The sequence below is a fragment of the Ammospiza nelsoni genome, chromosome 7, assembly GCF_027579445.1.
Source record: "Ammospiza nelsoni isolate bAmmNel1 chromosome 7, bAmmNel1.pri, whole genome shotgun sequence".
NCBI lineage: Eukaryota > Metazoa > Chordata > Aves > Passeriformes > Passerellidae > Ammospiza > Ammospiza nelsoni.
The window spans coordinates 11,651,193-11,668,443 of record NC_080639.1 but is presented as its reverse complement, the minus strand read 5'-3'; the positions used below and the strand labels follow the sequence as shown (position 1 = coordinate 11,668,443).

At 40.1% G+C, this 17,251-nt stretch overlaps 1 protein-coding gene across 1 annotated transcript in view; it reads right to left on the bottom strand.

Annotated features, from left to right (window-relative positions):
* The window catches only part of SLC39A10 (solute carrier family 39 member 10), a 90,739-nt gene that overhangs the window by 58,629 nt on the left and 14,859 nt on the right, over positions 1-17,251 (bottom strand). Inside the window, exon 2 of the mRNA XM_059475525.1 lies at positions 14,464-14,611. The gene's annotated coding sequence lies outside the window, so the exon portion shown is untranslated. The remainder of the gene's footprint in view (positions 1-14,463; positions 14,612-17,251) is intronic.

Sequence of the window (17,251 nt, the reverse complement as noted above, 5' to 3'; positions counted from 1 at the left end):
GGAACAGCTGGGAATATGGACAGAAAAGCTGAAGGAATGGAAATGGCTACTGGCACTTGACATGACTAAGTGACAAAACAGGATGTGATTGTTGTTGTTTCCTTGCTTCAAGTCCTTTGGAGTCAAAAAGCTAGAAGGCATTTTAAAGTTTATTTCTTTCCCAGCTCATACCTTATTCATCCTGATGTTCTAAACTGACACATCACTTGCTAAAATTCTTGAACATCTAGAGGATGACAAATGTTTTATGAGTTTGATATAAAAATTACCCCTTTATGGCATGGCAGCAGCAGGGAGATGGGCCTGGAATTCAGTTTCCAACAATCACAATGCCAGCACAATTGAGAGCCCCAGGTCCAGCTGGGGTTGGTTGTATGCTTGTCACAAGATCAGCAGTGAATGCATTTTAAACTGCTGACTGTGGAATCCTAGGCAATTTCTTTTTCTTCATGCAGCATTTGTTAGCCTCAGTTAATATTCTAAACAAGTAACACGATCCAGGTTTATTTATGTCTATAATCTGTTCCATCAATCTGTTAAATCATGTGTTTACAGTTCGAGTAAAGGCCCAATTACTAAACTTTATTCACCTCTTCCAGTGCAACTTTAGCAAGAATTACTGCTGATGGTACCTCATGATATTTTAAAATACACTGCAGTTAGATTTCACACCACAGTAAGATTCAATCTGCTGTTACTGAAGACCCACAATATTTATTGCAACTTGACTGTGAAAATTCCTGTTTATTGTCTTTTAACCTGCAGTTCAGCAGCTCATTTCTCCACATTTCTGTGTGCTTACCATTAGGTCAGCAGTACAGTGTTCTCAGAAGTGGATAAATGCTTTGGAACGCTCACAGGGCTGCAGTGCTGTGACAAAGCAACGTGCACACATACACAGAGGATTAAAGGCAGTGATGCAGGCTTGCAGGCGGCTTTGCCCTACAACAGGGGCAGACAGTCCCTGCAGGATCAGCAGAAGGCATTTTACTTGCACACACAGATTTACAGAGCTTTACATAGGAGGTACTCAGTGAAGTAAACAAGATGATTTATCTGCATAAAACGAAGCATGCATGGAACTCTTCAAAGCCTATGGACTGAAGTTTCTGCCCACCTGTTCCCCAACTAAATGTGCTGGATTTTCACTACCCAGTCTCTTGCACACGCCATTTCTCTAAAAGCCCCAAGTTGGTAACGTGGAGTGTAAAATGGTATGTGCCTTGTTCACTGCAGAGAGAAGCAGTGAAATGAACTTCATCTAGTTAGGAGTTTTCAGTTTAAGAGATTACTTTCACTTCTCCCTGTACACCTGTTCTGACCATAAAACTCATACTGTATCTTGGGAAGCTTCAGAGCCTGTGCTTGAGGTGCTGCCACAATGCGTCCCATGTTTCAGTAAAAAAACCACCAGAATTTCTCTAATGCTCTAGGACTCTCAGTTCTCATTTGAGTTTTACATTGAAAAGTCAATAAAACAATTTGTCAATTCAGTTTCCTTGATGCTATCAGTGTTTCTAAATGGAAGCAGATTTCTTCCAAGACACAGTATGTTTTTTTTCCACAGAGATTCTGTCTAAGCTGCATTACCTGACTACATGGCCAGATAAAAAGTGTCAGTGCAGATATTACTGTGACTCATTTGGCAAACAGCTATTTGTAAAAGATTGTAATTTTGTTGTGTACTGAAACCACAGTTCAGCCAGTCTGTGAACAAAGACTTGCTTTCTCATATTTCAGATTTTCAACTTGCAGCCTGCTCCCCAACACATTAATTAAGGGCTGATTGTCTTTAATCTCCATATTGCAAAGGTTTTATGATCCTGCTTTGTATAGAGCATAGTATTTAGAGAAAGAGTGAGCTGATCCCAGCTGGCTTGTCTAGATGCTAATGATCTAAATATACATCTCTGGAGAGGAGCTTGTTCTCCTCAGTTACACTGACGATGAATCAAAAGCCAGTTGCATGCATCAGTGTTCAGATCAGGCCACTCTATCTAGTGCTGAATATTTTGGTTTGGACTGAGCAGAACTAATGTGAGACAGGATAATCTGCATGTGCCTTGTATTAAAAAAAAAAAAAAAACAACCTAAAAACCAAGCCCATAAAAAACTTCAAGCCCCCCAAACCATGACAAGAAGAAGCCATACACATATGATATCCTGCCATGCTATAATTTCTCAGCTGCAAGATTAAAAGATCAGATAATGAGAGAACTGATACTAAGGAAACTTGACTAATTATTTGTGACCACAAAGGAATTCTACTGGGAAGAGGAGAGAGGGCAAGCAAGACCAGAAGAAAAGGAGTCTGACTGATGGAGGTGGAAAATGAAGGAACAATTCAAGATTTCACACATGCCAACACATTACTTTCAACTGCTCTGTTTTTTATAGTTGTTTCAGGCTCTGATGAAGACTTTTGCTCCTTCAGTGGGTCACTGGTAAGATTTCTTCCACTGCTGTGTTTAGTTATGTAGACTAGTGTGCACCTAGAGTGCTGCTTTTACCATCATCAGGTCACTTACACCTGTGCTCTCTCCTTTTTCTGTTGTGTTTTGCTGTCTGTCCTTCCCTTGACCATCAGTGCCACCCCTGAAGATCATGATTCCCTTCCTGCTGCAGAAATCTGTTTTCTCTCTGAGCCACAACCATGTTGCAACATCTTTTGTGAGCTTCATGTCAGTAGGTCACCACTAGCTAAAGTAATAGCAAGGTTCAAATCACCTGTAGGTCAAAGAGTTAAATACTTCTCCATGTCCATTTCCATTACTTCACTGGAACAGAAGGAGCCCCAAGACCTTCAAGGTACTTTCCTGCTCTGCATGAGATTCCTGGGTTGTTGTAGGGTGCAACTCCCATACTCTCTTTTGTATTGGCCCAATTTTGATCTTCATTCTCCACTATCCTTGATTATTTCTCTAAAACTTGTAAACTGGGAAATTATTGACTCCAGCCTTCTAATTTTGTTACACCAACATTTCAACTGAACATCTGTGGCTCAACTGTAATGTTAATAAATATTTGAATACAGGAAATGGGATGCTGTAGTGCTAGAGATAATGCGTATGTTCACTCAGTTCTTACAATAAACATCTTTTCCACATCTCCTTTCCTCCCCACTGCATCTGCTATGATAGATAACCCTTCAAAGCTTTGCTCTCCTACAGAGAAGCTGGAAAGAGACAGGGGAACTAACCGCTCCATCTATCAAGATTCCCTCTGGCCCAAATCTGTGTACACTCCCACAGGGGATTTTCAGTGGAAGCACATTTTGTGCTGCAGAACATGTGCTAGTTTACATCCTGTTTTCATTTCTGCAGAAAATTCACTTCCCAAACTGTAATGGGGGGAGTTTTTGTACTCTCTTGATGGCCAGGCTGTATAAGAAGCCACGTTCTCTGAGCAACACAAAAACTTGGAGGCTTGAAATGGGCACAAGGTGTGCTGGCCCTCTTGAGACTCACTGTTACTGTGCACAGGGTGCTGTGCAGACCAGCAGGATTACCTCTGGAGACTCCATTAGGAAAAATAATTATTGATTAACCTGCACAGGAATATATACCCAGTACAGTAGTTCCAACTGATTCCTGCCTCTGTGTTTTCACTTCTAAAACACAAAGAAATTATACCTTAATAATGTCTAATTATTCACCATCTCCACTACCTTTGCACCATTTCCAGCAGCACCACATTTCAGAGGATCTAGTACACCAGATTTCTTTCACCTTTATATTCAGCTGACTCATTTGCTAAATTCTGTGGCCTGGTAGATTAATAGCTTCCTTTACTAATGTTAAGAGTTTTTGCTACTTTTATCTTGTCATCTCTAAAAGTCCAGCCAAGAATATGCTGAAAACTTGCTTTTTTCCTAGGTCTTCATTAATAGGGAAAAAAAAAAGAGGCTGGGAGGATAATTGCTTATTTTAAGCCACTAGCAACTCTATAAGGTTATGCAATTGTCAATGAAAATCTAGTTTGACCTACATACATTTTATTAATGTTGATGAACCAAAACAAAGGACATAAAATCTTATTATTACTATTTCACAAGATTAATAATATTTGATATGAAGTTACAGAGAAACAGATACAGTGTTTTGTACTATTTTCCAGTATATACTAAACACTCTTTAAAAGCATCCTGCATTTCAGATGCTGAGATGCAAACCTTCCAAGAATAAAATCTCATTTGTCCCTCTCACTTAACCAGTCTCATAACAGGTAAGTGAACACAACAGATAAAGCCTAATCTGAAATGGCTACTGTCGAAGCTTCTGTATTAAAATGTATTAATGTGCTTGCTCATCACTCCTCTCTCACAAGGCACATAATTATTTATCATTTGGGCTTGAACATTCCATGCCCAGTACATGGCTGAGTTTGGACTTTTATTTTTAAGAGCGTGGGTGAGTATGTGTGTAAGGCTTTGCCAGTTCTAGCTATTTACCAAGAATTATGGCAACAATTTTCTATGTCTCACAGAGCAGACTGTATGTACAAAACAGAATGAGAGAAACATGTCAAGGAGGGATCCTGTGCTGTTTCAAGAGAAGAAAAAAATCCATCCAAGTTTGGCCAAGTTAAAAGATTTTGATAGAAGCTCACAAATGCTATTTGGACCCTCCTGCCCCAGCATCTAAGTATCTGGCTGTGGTATAGGTTTACACTTGCTGATTGTGCCCAGCTTTCTTAGAGTTCCTAGCACTTATTGGCTCTATTGACAGCTCTTCAAACTAGAAAGGGGAAGAGACGGACATTCCTAGTGGAGCTAATTCTGGATCAGGGCAGACACTGAATATGGGAGCAGCCTGTCCATTTCCCCTAAATTCTTGAATATTATTTTTCTATAATAGTTGAACTTGATGATCTTAAAGGTCCTTTCCAACCTTAACAATTCATAACATTGTATGACATTCAGGAGGAGGAGGAAAAAGATTTTTGGTTTTAAAGCAGAAGGTCAAGCAGAAAGGTACTTGACTTATAATTTTGGGAACAACCCTTGTACTAGCTAGGTCTCATGCAAAACTGTAGAAAATGAGTCTGCAAGTTCTCCTGCTGTCTTTTTTTTTTTTTTGGTGGAAAAATCTTATTTCCATTATATTCATGACTTAAAAATATACGAGTTATCTCTACACTCATTAAGAGGAATGTAAAATTATATCCAACCCCAGCATCCTTCTCACTCTGCAACCTAACAGAGAACGGCACAAAGGGTAATGGTCTCATCTTCTAAATCTTACCCTAATATCAACAATATGCAAATAAATGAGCACCTACTTATAAAGTTAAACATAGTAATTAAATCTCTGCTATCCCGAGTCAGTATTGGAACTGTGGGCCTCATGGCATCTTGAAGCTTGTTTTTCTTCCCTAGCACCTTTATTACAGTCCCTTTTCTGTTCTTTGGACTTCCACAACTCAGAGTCATTTCAGGGCTTTCATTTCCAAAGTGTTTGAAAATGGCAGCTACAGAAATAAAGCTGGCTCTTCATTTACTGTTCTCCTGCCTCCATCAAATCCCATTAAACAGGAGGAAACTATAGAGTTTACTTCATCACAGGACCCCAGTTTCAAATCAAGAATTAAGGAGTTGTGGGATTGCTTTGTTGCATGCCCATTATTGGCACAGCTAGTAGTGGATTTGGTGTGGAACGTTACTGACTCTAGCCCTGACTTCCTTGTGACCCCCAGTGTGCACACAGCAGTAATCCTGCCTTTTGGGCAGCAGGGAAAAGCCCAGACTGCATCTCACCTAGGCAGGAGGGAAGGCAAGGCTGCCTGAACTGTGCTGCTTTGTTTGCACATCATTGGGTTTTTCCCTGGCTGTATTGAACCTTGTTTTGTTTTAGCCATTGTTCAGGTCTTGGCTGTACAGGACTTATGTTCTAGATCTCTATTTTTTCCTGTAATTTATTGGCCTTATCAGTAAAGATGGTTCCCTGTGGAGCAGGGAACTATATTTAGTTGATTTTGGATTCAGTTTTAGTCTTATAGTGACAGCTGTGCCCTCAAAAGCAGCCTGTAAACAGTTCCATGGAAAGGCATAAGCACTCCAGGGGCTCACCAGAAGAGGAAATGGGGCCACAAGTGTAGGACAGATAAGATCCCTAAGGGGATAAAAATAAAGTTTAACTACAGAGACCAATCATTTCAAATGAGATTATGATAATAGGTGACATGAAGGTAGGCAAGGGGTTTTGGGGAATCACACAGATGAGCTTTGGGTGATGTATATTAAAGAAGAAAGTGTGGTGCAGACAGACTATAAGAAAGCCAGGTCTATTGCTTCATGCAGAAGAATAAAAGTGAGATTTCACTTTGTTAAATAACAGTAGAACAGTTAGGAGAGGAGAACAGCTCTTTAGTGAGCTTTTGCAAAAAGCTGGTTTAAAAATTACTCCATTATCAGCATAGAACAATCCTGTTGGGAGAACAGAAGCATATTCTTACCCTCAGACTCACATCTTCAGCTACTTCTACTCTACTTTCCCATGTTTCTTGTGGCACACTGTGCTTGTTGGTAGAAGCCCCTGCAGCTTTTCTCAAACCTCATTAGGACCAGCCTGGGCAACACCAAACATATCCATGGACAACTTCTCTAGCACTCACTATAGGAACTCTCTTCCCTGCTCATACAACAACTTTGGGGAACTTCACTAAATTTAAAAGCTCTCCCACCAAAATGGTTAAAAGTGTCTATTGTCTCCGAAACTGTGACAGATGAGGCTATATAATTCTAAAAACATCAGTAAATTTAGGCCCTTGTCTTTGCATTCTAATGAAACTTGCAAAGGCTGTAGCCAATTATGTACCTTCTGCATACCTGTTATAAACACCAAAAGTATTTGGCTGGTGGTTCTTTCCTTCCAGTCTCTTTGATTTCCCCTACAAAGATTTGAAAGCATGCCTCATGACAGAAAATCCAAAAACATTTGCTACCTTCTTTGCAAAAGCTATTTTACCTGGATTCATTTTACACTTCTGACAACACTCTGCTAAGATTTCTCTGAACTATCACCATTAAGAAATGTTCCAGTAAGAACAAGGATATTGTTCAAACATTTTCTGTCTTAATTCCCACAAATTTCTAAGAAGAAAAACCCAATCCCCCTTCAGTCTCTTATGAGGTTGGAATATGCACCTGGACAGATAGAGAGCATGTGAGAGCTGCACTTGTATTGAAGGCACAGGTATATTTTTAAAAGCAACCTGTGTCATCAAAACTTTATTTCAAGTAATTTGGTGATCTGTTGTTTTATATGTTGTCACACAGAGTTCATCCTGATTTTCAGCAAGGAGTGGCATCAAGCAGAGAGGAAAACTTTTCCAGAGTTTCTATGTGGCCACCCAGCCCTGGCTTTTTGCACTGGTCATTGGCCAATCTATCTGCATTTCGACAGGGCATCTTGACCTATTAAAAAATGCACTTCAGGCTGATGTGATTTGGTTCAGGAATATTTACAGAACTCACCCTTCATCTGTCAGCATGGTCTCAGGCAAAGTTTAGGGGTTTCACAAAAGAAGGGGAGGAAGCCTAAGGTATGGTATCTGTTACCATCTTATTGCAGGGGTTCCATACCTTCTTGGTGTTTCTTGTGGGCTTCTCCTCAGAGCACTAACTCCTCCTTCTTCACAAAGCAGCCAACTGACTCCAGTTCTGCTCTCACCCAGCCACCCCACTCTTTTATAGCACTCTTCTTCTCATTGCTTACAGCTGTGGCCTGGTAAAGTCAGGCCTGTTCCTAATGTTTGATAATTGGCCCAGCTGCAACTCCTTAGGGGTGAGATTACTTTCTACACTATCTTTATTTTCTTATATTCTATCCCCCTACAGTACCTGACCCAGGTATGCAAATAATTGCTGTCCTATGTAATCCAACATTTTGGACATTTTTCTGTAGTTGGGTTATTCTGGCTTGCATAATTATAAATACACAACGTATTTAGATGCCACAGAGTTAAAAAAAAAAAAAAAAAAAAGAAAATTAGATCTTGTTTTCTTTTCTATTGTTTTCCAGTGAGTTTGTTCCATTTTGCAGCATGAGAAAACCCCCAGCATTCCAGTTTAGCCCTTCACACTGCTATGGCTCATCAGATGTTCCCAGCACAGCAGGTGCTCTGTGGCTTTCTATCCCCACTAAAGGGACAGTCACTTTCAGTGTGGGTGGCCATAGGCTGCAGAGCCCCTGTTTGCATGTAATTCATCTGTACAATACCTGGCACCAGTTTCAATGACAAATTTTCACCTGAGACATGTCTATCAAATGTTCTCAAATGGAGAAAAATATTTCATTGGAAAAAAAAAAAAAGTAGTTCTTAGAAAGCTGTTATAAAAACACACATGTAAGGACTGTAGACAACTTGTGCAAGATCTTTCATTTCACTTATCAAATGCTTTACCTCTGCTTGAGAAGACCCACAACACAGCTCAGTCTGGCAAATGCTAACTTTAGCCTTTTCTTACACAGAAGCATTTTGTCATACAGTTATTGTTTATAAATATTCTCTTCTTCTTTCTTTCAAACTCCTCATTTCCAATGAAAGTTTTTCTCAAATAAATGTAAGCCACATCTGAGAGGTTGTTTTGTTTTGCCACACATAAGACCTTGAATTAATTGCTTCATGCTTCGTATGGGTAAAAGTAAACCACTGAAACCTGGCAACAATATTTGAGTCACTAATTCTCTTTTTCAAGCTATGTATTAATGCCAAGTAGCCCCCAAATTAGCACAGATTAAAAAGAAATCATAAACCATACTAACATTTAGTGAAGCACACTGACATTTCACTTGCATAATGGGAAAAAAACCACAGCAGCTCTAGCTGAACTGTGCTGAAGCTGAGTGTGAATAAACAATGTTCATCAATGGAAACATCCAAGGAACATAGACCACAATGTTTCAAAGAGTTTGAGAGATTAAAGTTACTAGCAAGGTGTGGCTCTGATCCCATAAAACACACTAGCTACATCACACACATGGAATTTTATGGTGAGCTGAAAGGGAAAATGAGTAAAGAAATTTTGCAGGGTTAAGCTTCTATTGTGATGAAGAGAAAGGGTTGTAGCATCTTCATAAAAGAAACGCCCAAGTAAAGGAGGGAAGACATCTGTAGAATTTTTTCAAAATTTAGATGTTTGTCTTGAGTAAAACAGAAGTTTTACAGAGAGTACAATTAGTTTTTCTCAATTTTCCAAGGCCTTTCAGTGCAATCACCCAGCTACATTTGAAGCCAGTTCTAAGAGCATAAGCAAACCCTGTCCCCTAAATAAGATTGTCACCTAAGCCCTGATTATTTCTGGCTTATTGAGAATTCAATGGGCATGGCCAGAATCCATACTTTAGATTTGATTATTTTTAGTCCTTGTGGCACCATTTCCCCCTCTCCTGTTACCCAGGAGACAGCTATCCATTGTTTTCTTTTGAAGAAAACCCAAAGCTATGCGAAGCTATACAAAGCTATGCCTCCTGGTGCTATGTATTCCACACCTGATAACACCATTTTTGGCTTATTCTTCAAACATGCCATTCCTGTACAAAGTAGATTTGCCTCCCTCCATAACCCCAAATATTTCCTGCCTTCTTTCCCCAGATTTTGAGGCTAGGAACATACATAATCCCAGTTATCCTCTGATATCCTACAGATCTCCCTTTGCCTTAGAGACTCAGTGAGCAGCAGCATCAACAGTAGACATTGCTCTGTTCTAGCAGCCTGTCCTGATTTCATGCACCTTCCTAATGGTGCTTTTCCTTCTGCCATCCAGGAAATTATCTTAGCTAAAAACCACTGCTGTATTTAATCTCATTTCTTTAAGGATTAAACAGGGTACAAAAATCCAACAGAAGATGCACTGAGCCTTCTCTGGTAACCATGCTGCCATTTCCTGATCTTCCACTCTTACCTGCTGTGATTGTGGCCAGTTGTGTAGCTAGATAGGAATATTATCTTTATAGAAGTATCCAGATCATCTTCTAGAATCATTTAGGTTGGAAAAGACATTTAAGATTGAATTCAACCACGCATCTGATGCTGCCAAGTCCACCAGAAGTGATGGGATGAGTGAATATGCTTTTCCAGGTGCTCTCTAGAGTGCAGATGGTGGTGATGATAGTGAAGATAAGGATTACAATTTTTGCTGTGCTTCTTTTCTAGTAAACAGACATTTCCTCATGGACCTCCCCAAACTCCCTGCTGTACTGTTCCCACCTGCTGTGCCACTAGAACTGACTGAAGTGTGGTTGGACAGTAATTGGAATTGTTCAAAGTGACTGTTAAGCTTCCTGTGTGATCTTCCACCATCCCAGAAAGTGATCCCCTCCCCTGAAGGCCTTACAGACAAGGAGTGCAAAGCACCCAACTCTCAGGTTTCCCACTGCCCTTCCTGCCTCAGAGTGTAGGCTGGTTCAGGCTGATGATTCACAGATCCATCTATTTTCAGCATGGCTTCTTGGCCTTTTAGGTCATGGCACTACTTTTGCTTGCAGGGACCTTGCTTGTGTGAAGATACCTGCCTGATGTCTGCTCCCAGCAGTCTTTCAGCAGCTGCCTCACATGCCCTGCTTTGCTCCAGAGCAGGCTTATCTCTGCACTCAGCAACACACTGCACTCATCTGAGACAGACATTATCTTCTCATTTGAGCGCAGCCCATTCACATTACTGAATGAATGCTCTCTACAGCACATATCCTGGTGGGAGGTCTCCTATCTGCTCTCTGAGCTTGTTTGCTCATTTTGATGAGCTACTAATTCTGTTTGATCTGGGGAACAGGCACAGCAACAAGATACACACAGTGCCCCCAGCACCAAGTCAAGACAGAGGACACCCAACAGAAGCTTTGGAAGGAAGGGAAAGATTTTGGCTGACTTCCACTGTCCAGTCCCATGACAAGAACTCCTCCACACAGTGATCTGACTTCAGGCACACAGAGCCTTTTGAAGAGGCTTTGTTCAAGTGTAAAATGCTCAGAACATCTTGGTAGAGATCAGTAGATAGTTACCTTAGTTATGAATGGCTCCAAACCAATTCTCTGAACACCACTGAGTCTTAAAGGCAAATAGTACAGAAAATCAGCTGAGAAGAGGCTATTTAGAGAGATCTATGTGTTTCTCAACACTAGGACCACCACAGCTGTCAGGCAAAAATGATGTGAGTAAAAACCCAGTAATCCTGAAATACGCAGTGTCCAGGCAGACAGTAGGCAGCTGGATGAGTATGGAATACTCCTGAGCCACACCTGCCCTGGGAATGGACCAGCAGGTTTGCCTGGTTAATGAAGACCTATACAAAGCAACCTATACAAAGACCTATACAAAACCCTTATACACAACCTGCTGGGCTCTGTCAATAATGCATATTTTGAAGATATGTTGTTTGTATAACATTATGATATTATTCAATCACACTATGAGCAATGCTATCAGCATCACTTAATAAACTACTTCATATATTGCAAGTTGATAATTAAAAACTATTAACTTTTTTTGATGCTCAGTCCTACAAGAGAAATCTGACCTTGATCTTCTGTTTACAGTACAAACCCATTACATTAAATTTGCAAAAAAAGAACAGTACAGATCCCATGGAAGTTATTGGCCTGAACTAGCCAAGCATGAAGTCTTCTAGCGGAATCCTGAAAGGAGGATTATGGTACTAGCACACACCTATTAGAAGGATAATTATGCTGAAGAAATTAAACAACCTACACATGATGCCTCAAGCTGTTGTAGAGTTTTCTTGCAGTGTGCTTTAGAAGGCCATTGGCTGCATCCACTTTTTTTCCAGATGCAGGGAAATACCTTCCTTTGAGACTGTGCCAATCTAAACTACAGAAGTAATCATAGACTATAATGGCTTAAAGTTTAGACCAACTTCAAGATGAGAGCATTGAGCTCATGTTCAGGCTGGAACTGTGACCCTGGTTGTTCCAAGTCCAAGGACAGCCTTCAACCAGACTCTGTTCTTATATAACATTGTAAAACATTTCTAGGAGTCTCCCTCTTAATCTTTTAGCAAGAAATGCTTCTTATCCCAGACTTAATGGGGTATGACTAGGCAGCACAGGAGAGCTGCACCAACTGACAGTGCTTAACAAGGGCAGAGCTCTAGCTTTTCATCAAGAAAAAGCTTTTAGATAACAAGTCCCCTTCTGCTGCAGCTGGCAAGCTGAGCCTGAAATGTACCTCCCCAGCTCTCCTTCTGCAGCACTCTGCATGTAACATTACAGAGAAAATAAAAATTAGAGCAACTTCAAAGTTTTTTTTTTTTTTTTTTTTTTTTTTTTTTTTTTTTTTAATTAAGACACCAACTGTAGCTGTTTTAATCATCAGGAACCAATACCAACAAAGGCTTTATTCTTGCTGGAGATATGCAATAAGGAAACATAGCACTAAGATTTTCAAGGTGTCCCTTTTCCTATAAAGATTAGATTAAAAATGTCAGTTTAAACCAAACAAAACCCCCCCTTCCTCCCTCCCAACCTCCACACCACAAAACCCAAACCTTCTGAGACAGAAACAAAAGCCAGAAGTCCCTGGAGCCTGTCTGTTTTTTCTGGAGGTGGGTCAGCTGGACACTGCCTTAGTTCTGTTTCCAGTTAACTGATATTTTTAGGCTATTCCCACTTTGTGCATACTATTTGCTGAAAAGAACGCAAAGCTGCAGTAATATCTTATTATCTAAATGCCCTAAAGCCCCTCAAACCCTGAGAGAAAACATGAATAGATTGAGTTCTGTTCTATACTGTCATTTTGACAAACTAACATTTATGGTTTATACATAATGACATTATTAATACATAGCAAAAAAAAAACCTTAATTCTTTACATGTTCTCCTTATATCTAATAGTTTTGCACTTGACTCAAGGACCAGTCCTTAAGTAACACCTCATTGCTCATAGGAATACGACTTCAAAACCCAGAGAGAGCAAGGCCCCAAACCCATCATTACAGCCAAGTGCAGTTTGTAATACTGTGGGTAATTCTACTACACCACTGGTGAGGTTTGGCACAACTGAGCCTTCCAAGACAAAGGCAGACAATGAATCAAAGTAGATACTCTGTAAAAAGCTTAAAATTTTAACAGGAAAAAGCAAATCATTGGCCTTGAAGTGCAGCTCCTGCAGTCCCACAGCACACAGCCCATACTCAGCCTCAGCACACTGCACAATTTTCTCAGCTGTTGCTCAAAAAGCAGAGCAGTGCAAACACACTTACCTGGCTGTCCGTGGGCTACAGAGGTCCTGGCACAGGCTGCATCCCCTTTATACTGCAGGCCTTCCTCTGCTCCCTCTTCCCAATGTTCAAGTAAAGGAGAACTGTTTATGCTACTGCACTGATAAAAATCACCTCAGAGGGGCCCAGAGCTGCCCTCATGGCTCATAAATTATATAGTTTTACTCTGCTTGGCACAGGCTTGAACCCTGTTATAATTTAGGTTAAAAGACAACACAAAGTTTCTGCCTTTTCAGAGCCCTTCGGCAGTTTTGCTGCAAACCGCAGGGTCTGGTCAGGCCTCTACAGGTGTTCTTAATTAGGAGAGAATCCATGTAAGGTACAAGCCTTAAAGATATATGGCTATTAAGCACAAGCCTTCAAAACTCAGTCATATCACACCATCATCTTCACTGAGTTATGCTTACAAAGAGCACAGATAAAATAGTGTTTAATCAGAACTGCTGCTTCCCTTTGCAAGCAAAAGATAATGAAATAGCTATCCTGCAGTATGAAAGCATTGAGTTATCTCATCCTAATGTGAGTGCATGGTTGAATCGCTTTCCTGTCTTTGACTTGCTTTAACACTTGGATTTAAAAAAAGTACTTCTGTCCTTAGAGGTAAGAGTTGTGTATAAAAAAACAGCATGGAGACTTCTTGCAGAATGTGATTATTTTTGGGAGCAAATCACCTGGTCTCTTATTCACATTTTCAGGAGAAGACTGAATGACTTTAAAAAGCAAAGACTTCAGAGAGACAGCATGAAACCATGCATGGAAATAAATAGACAGCTGTGGCCTGGATGGTCATTAATGATGCACAGCCTGTGAGGATGTATGGGAGTAACATTCTTCATTTTGAAAGAGTCAGAGGAAAAAAGCCACTAGCAATTATGCCACACAGTGCCATGAAATATATTAGACCCTTTCTTAATGATGGATAAAATGAGACAGGCTTAGAAAAGCGTGGACACTGTCATACCCCAAAGGATTCTCCTAAACAAGACCCCTGGGTTTCCAAGCACCAAATTTCCAGAGCAATCTGTCAAGGAATTTATCATATAAAACAGCTAGAAGGTCTGGGATCATAGACATTTGTCCTTTCAAAGGTCATAAAGTATTGTCAGTGGAGCATTTTCCTGCTCCCTAAATTATGAACAACAGACCTGTTCTGTGGCTGAGTTGGTTGGACCTTGATTTTTGTTTGTTGAGAGCGTGAGGATCGTTTATGGCCCGTGGAAATTCCCTACCAGGTTCTCTGCAGTGGGTCTGTGCCCCTGGGGTTCCTGCTGCAAACCACTCTGAAGATGTTGCAATGTTTCAGGACTCTTCAGATCACCAACTCCAGAAGAATTTCAGGAAGATGTCAGGATTGAGGGAGCCAGGTTGGGATTCCACCTGTGCAAAAGCAACATAAGCCAGTTATAAAAGGCTCTAGGCTTGTGCTACCATATTTTGAGTGCTGTAGTACCTAGGACATCTCTGAAACTTCAGGGATAACATAAGGCCTCTGTCTTTTCTAAGTATTGGACTGTGCCATCTAAATAAAATTTTGAGAGTCACGAAGAGAGAAGGAATGTTCATGCTCCTTTTGAACCTAATTTAGCTGTTATTCTGAACCATGTCCTGTAACTGTCCCCACTCTCTGTTAATGTTTATAGAAAGCCTAGGAACATTAGCTTTTGCCTTTGGGCTTCTCATCAAGATGTCTAAAGCATGTAAATAATTTTATAGAATCAACGACTGAGCTGCGAGGAAATTTGGACCACCTGATAAGGTCCCAAAAGAAAGTTATGCAATTTCTGTAGTGGATTCAGCAGACCTAAACATGAAATACATTCATAGGCAAATCTTCCCAGAGAGAATCTCTAGGTTAGATTTTGATTGTATTTATCTTAGCTAATTTACAGATGCCTTTAAGAAGGGTGCTTTTAATGTCTCTGTACTCCCACACACCCATGGCTATTTTCAGAACTACCCAGGATGAATTTGCATTGATTACAGTGCCCAAACAAGAGCCTGCCTTGATACTAATGCAGAGCAGCTGGGTTTCAGGACCTGGACTACACATTGCTACAGCAGCAGCCTGAACTGCACCTGCCCTGCGGCAAATGCAGGAAGGGATGTTTAGATTTCCTGATTCTGGCCAGTGGATATTGTAAACCAGAATTTATGGGATGTACAGTGAGCAGCATGGCCCTCAAACTGGGCTGGAACAGGCAGGTTTCAGCAGCAGACACTCAGACTTGCCTACAGGATGCATTTGGCCATGATTGTACAGCCACAACGTGGGTTCAGGGAAGGTGAGAAAGAATCAGTGCACATCCCTGTCAGTGTCCCATAATAGCAATACTGTAACATGATAATAGTTTTATTCAGTAGCTGTTGTTTCTGAAGGCTTCTAAATGCTTGCTGAACCTTCTTCCCCATCTTTTATTCCAGAAACCCTCAGCGTTCCCAGCCTCCAGTTTAACAGAACCTGACTATCTCCACAGAATTCAGAAGTCCCCTGGATGGACTTGGTGGCTTAGTGTTGGTCAGTGTCACCAACTGAGTTAGGAACCTTCATTTGCTGCGGGAGTTGCTTACCAGTGCCTCTCCTGGAAGTGTATTTTAATTCTGGATGTCTAGAAAGTCCTCAGTATCACCTCAGAAATGTGCCAAATCGACATTAATTTTCAAAAAGTTCAAATATGAGAAGCAAATATGTCAAATAAGTTTCTTGGCTGACAGAAGCTGATGTTATCATTTAAAAAAGATCTGGCAAAGCCGCAGTGTTAATGATATGAAAAGTAAATAAGCACAGGAGATAATGCAAAGATGCTGAGTTGGGCAGGAAATTATTTCTAATATGAAGCAAGTCTCTCTTTTATAATACTCACTCCACCAAAATGGATGCATTTAAATTGCTGTTATGTGCCCTTATTCATTGCTGTTTACAGAATATTTAAATTCAGAGTTCATTTAATTCTGGCTGGGTCAGTAATTGTGGTAATGAGCAAGGTCGACCATTTGCTTTAAGAGGAATAAATGCTCATTTACAAAATAAAATTACTTTCTTTTTGTGATTTCATACAGGCATAAAAAAAATTATGACCCTGTGCAGGCTCAAGTGAAAAGTTAGATTCCATGAAAGCTTAATTTAAAGTCATGACAGTTCCTTGTGCACTACAAAATCTGTCACTGCTACGAAACAAGACCCTATTTAATACCCACACACGTCAATTCTCAGCAATAAATGTTTCAGATTAAAAAATTAATTATAATTTGATTAAGTGGTAAAATGTGGTGGTATAAATAATACCAGATAATCTGATAATTTCCTTTTCCCACTGATAAATTCTTGATAAAATTACTTGAGTACCAATGGTCTACAAATGGTTTTGATTAGGGCCTCCATAGTTTCAGTCAGTGGTTCTTCCACTTTGAATTGCAGTACAATGAATAAATATGATTTAAAACTTGTAGTGAGAATATCATATTTATGAACAATTGCTTAATTCACAAAATAGATTATGGAGCTGGCTAGGTGTGTCATAGTTCAGTTTTTTAAAGTTGTTAACTTGTTTGTCTTGCCTTTACAACCAGCAAAATGGCTGCCTGATTTATTTTTTTAAATAAATATCTTCAGCATATTTTGTAATATAACCCAAAGTTAAAGAAGTCTTCTTTAAATCTGCTAGTTTATAATATCATGCAATCCAATTATATCCATTTTCAAAGGGTTCAATTCAAAGCTTTAAAACTAATACCAATCAGTTTCTTCATTATTTCTTAATAAATCACAGCATGATCAGTGGGTTCTGTGAGACACTTCTGTGTCTTCTGCCTCCTCTGTAGAGAATGCATTGGAAACCAGGTCGATGTCTAATTTGGGGCACGGCATGACAAGTTAATGCGGACAAGAAAACTACAGAAATGAAACTCAACTGGTGTATGAAAAAGCTGGGAGTGGATTTAGGGTGTAGTTTTGTAACAGAACTCCCATTTTGGGGCAGTGGTGCCAGTGTGCTCACTGACTGACTTGAACAGAGAATC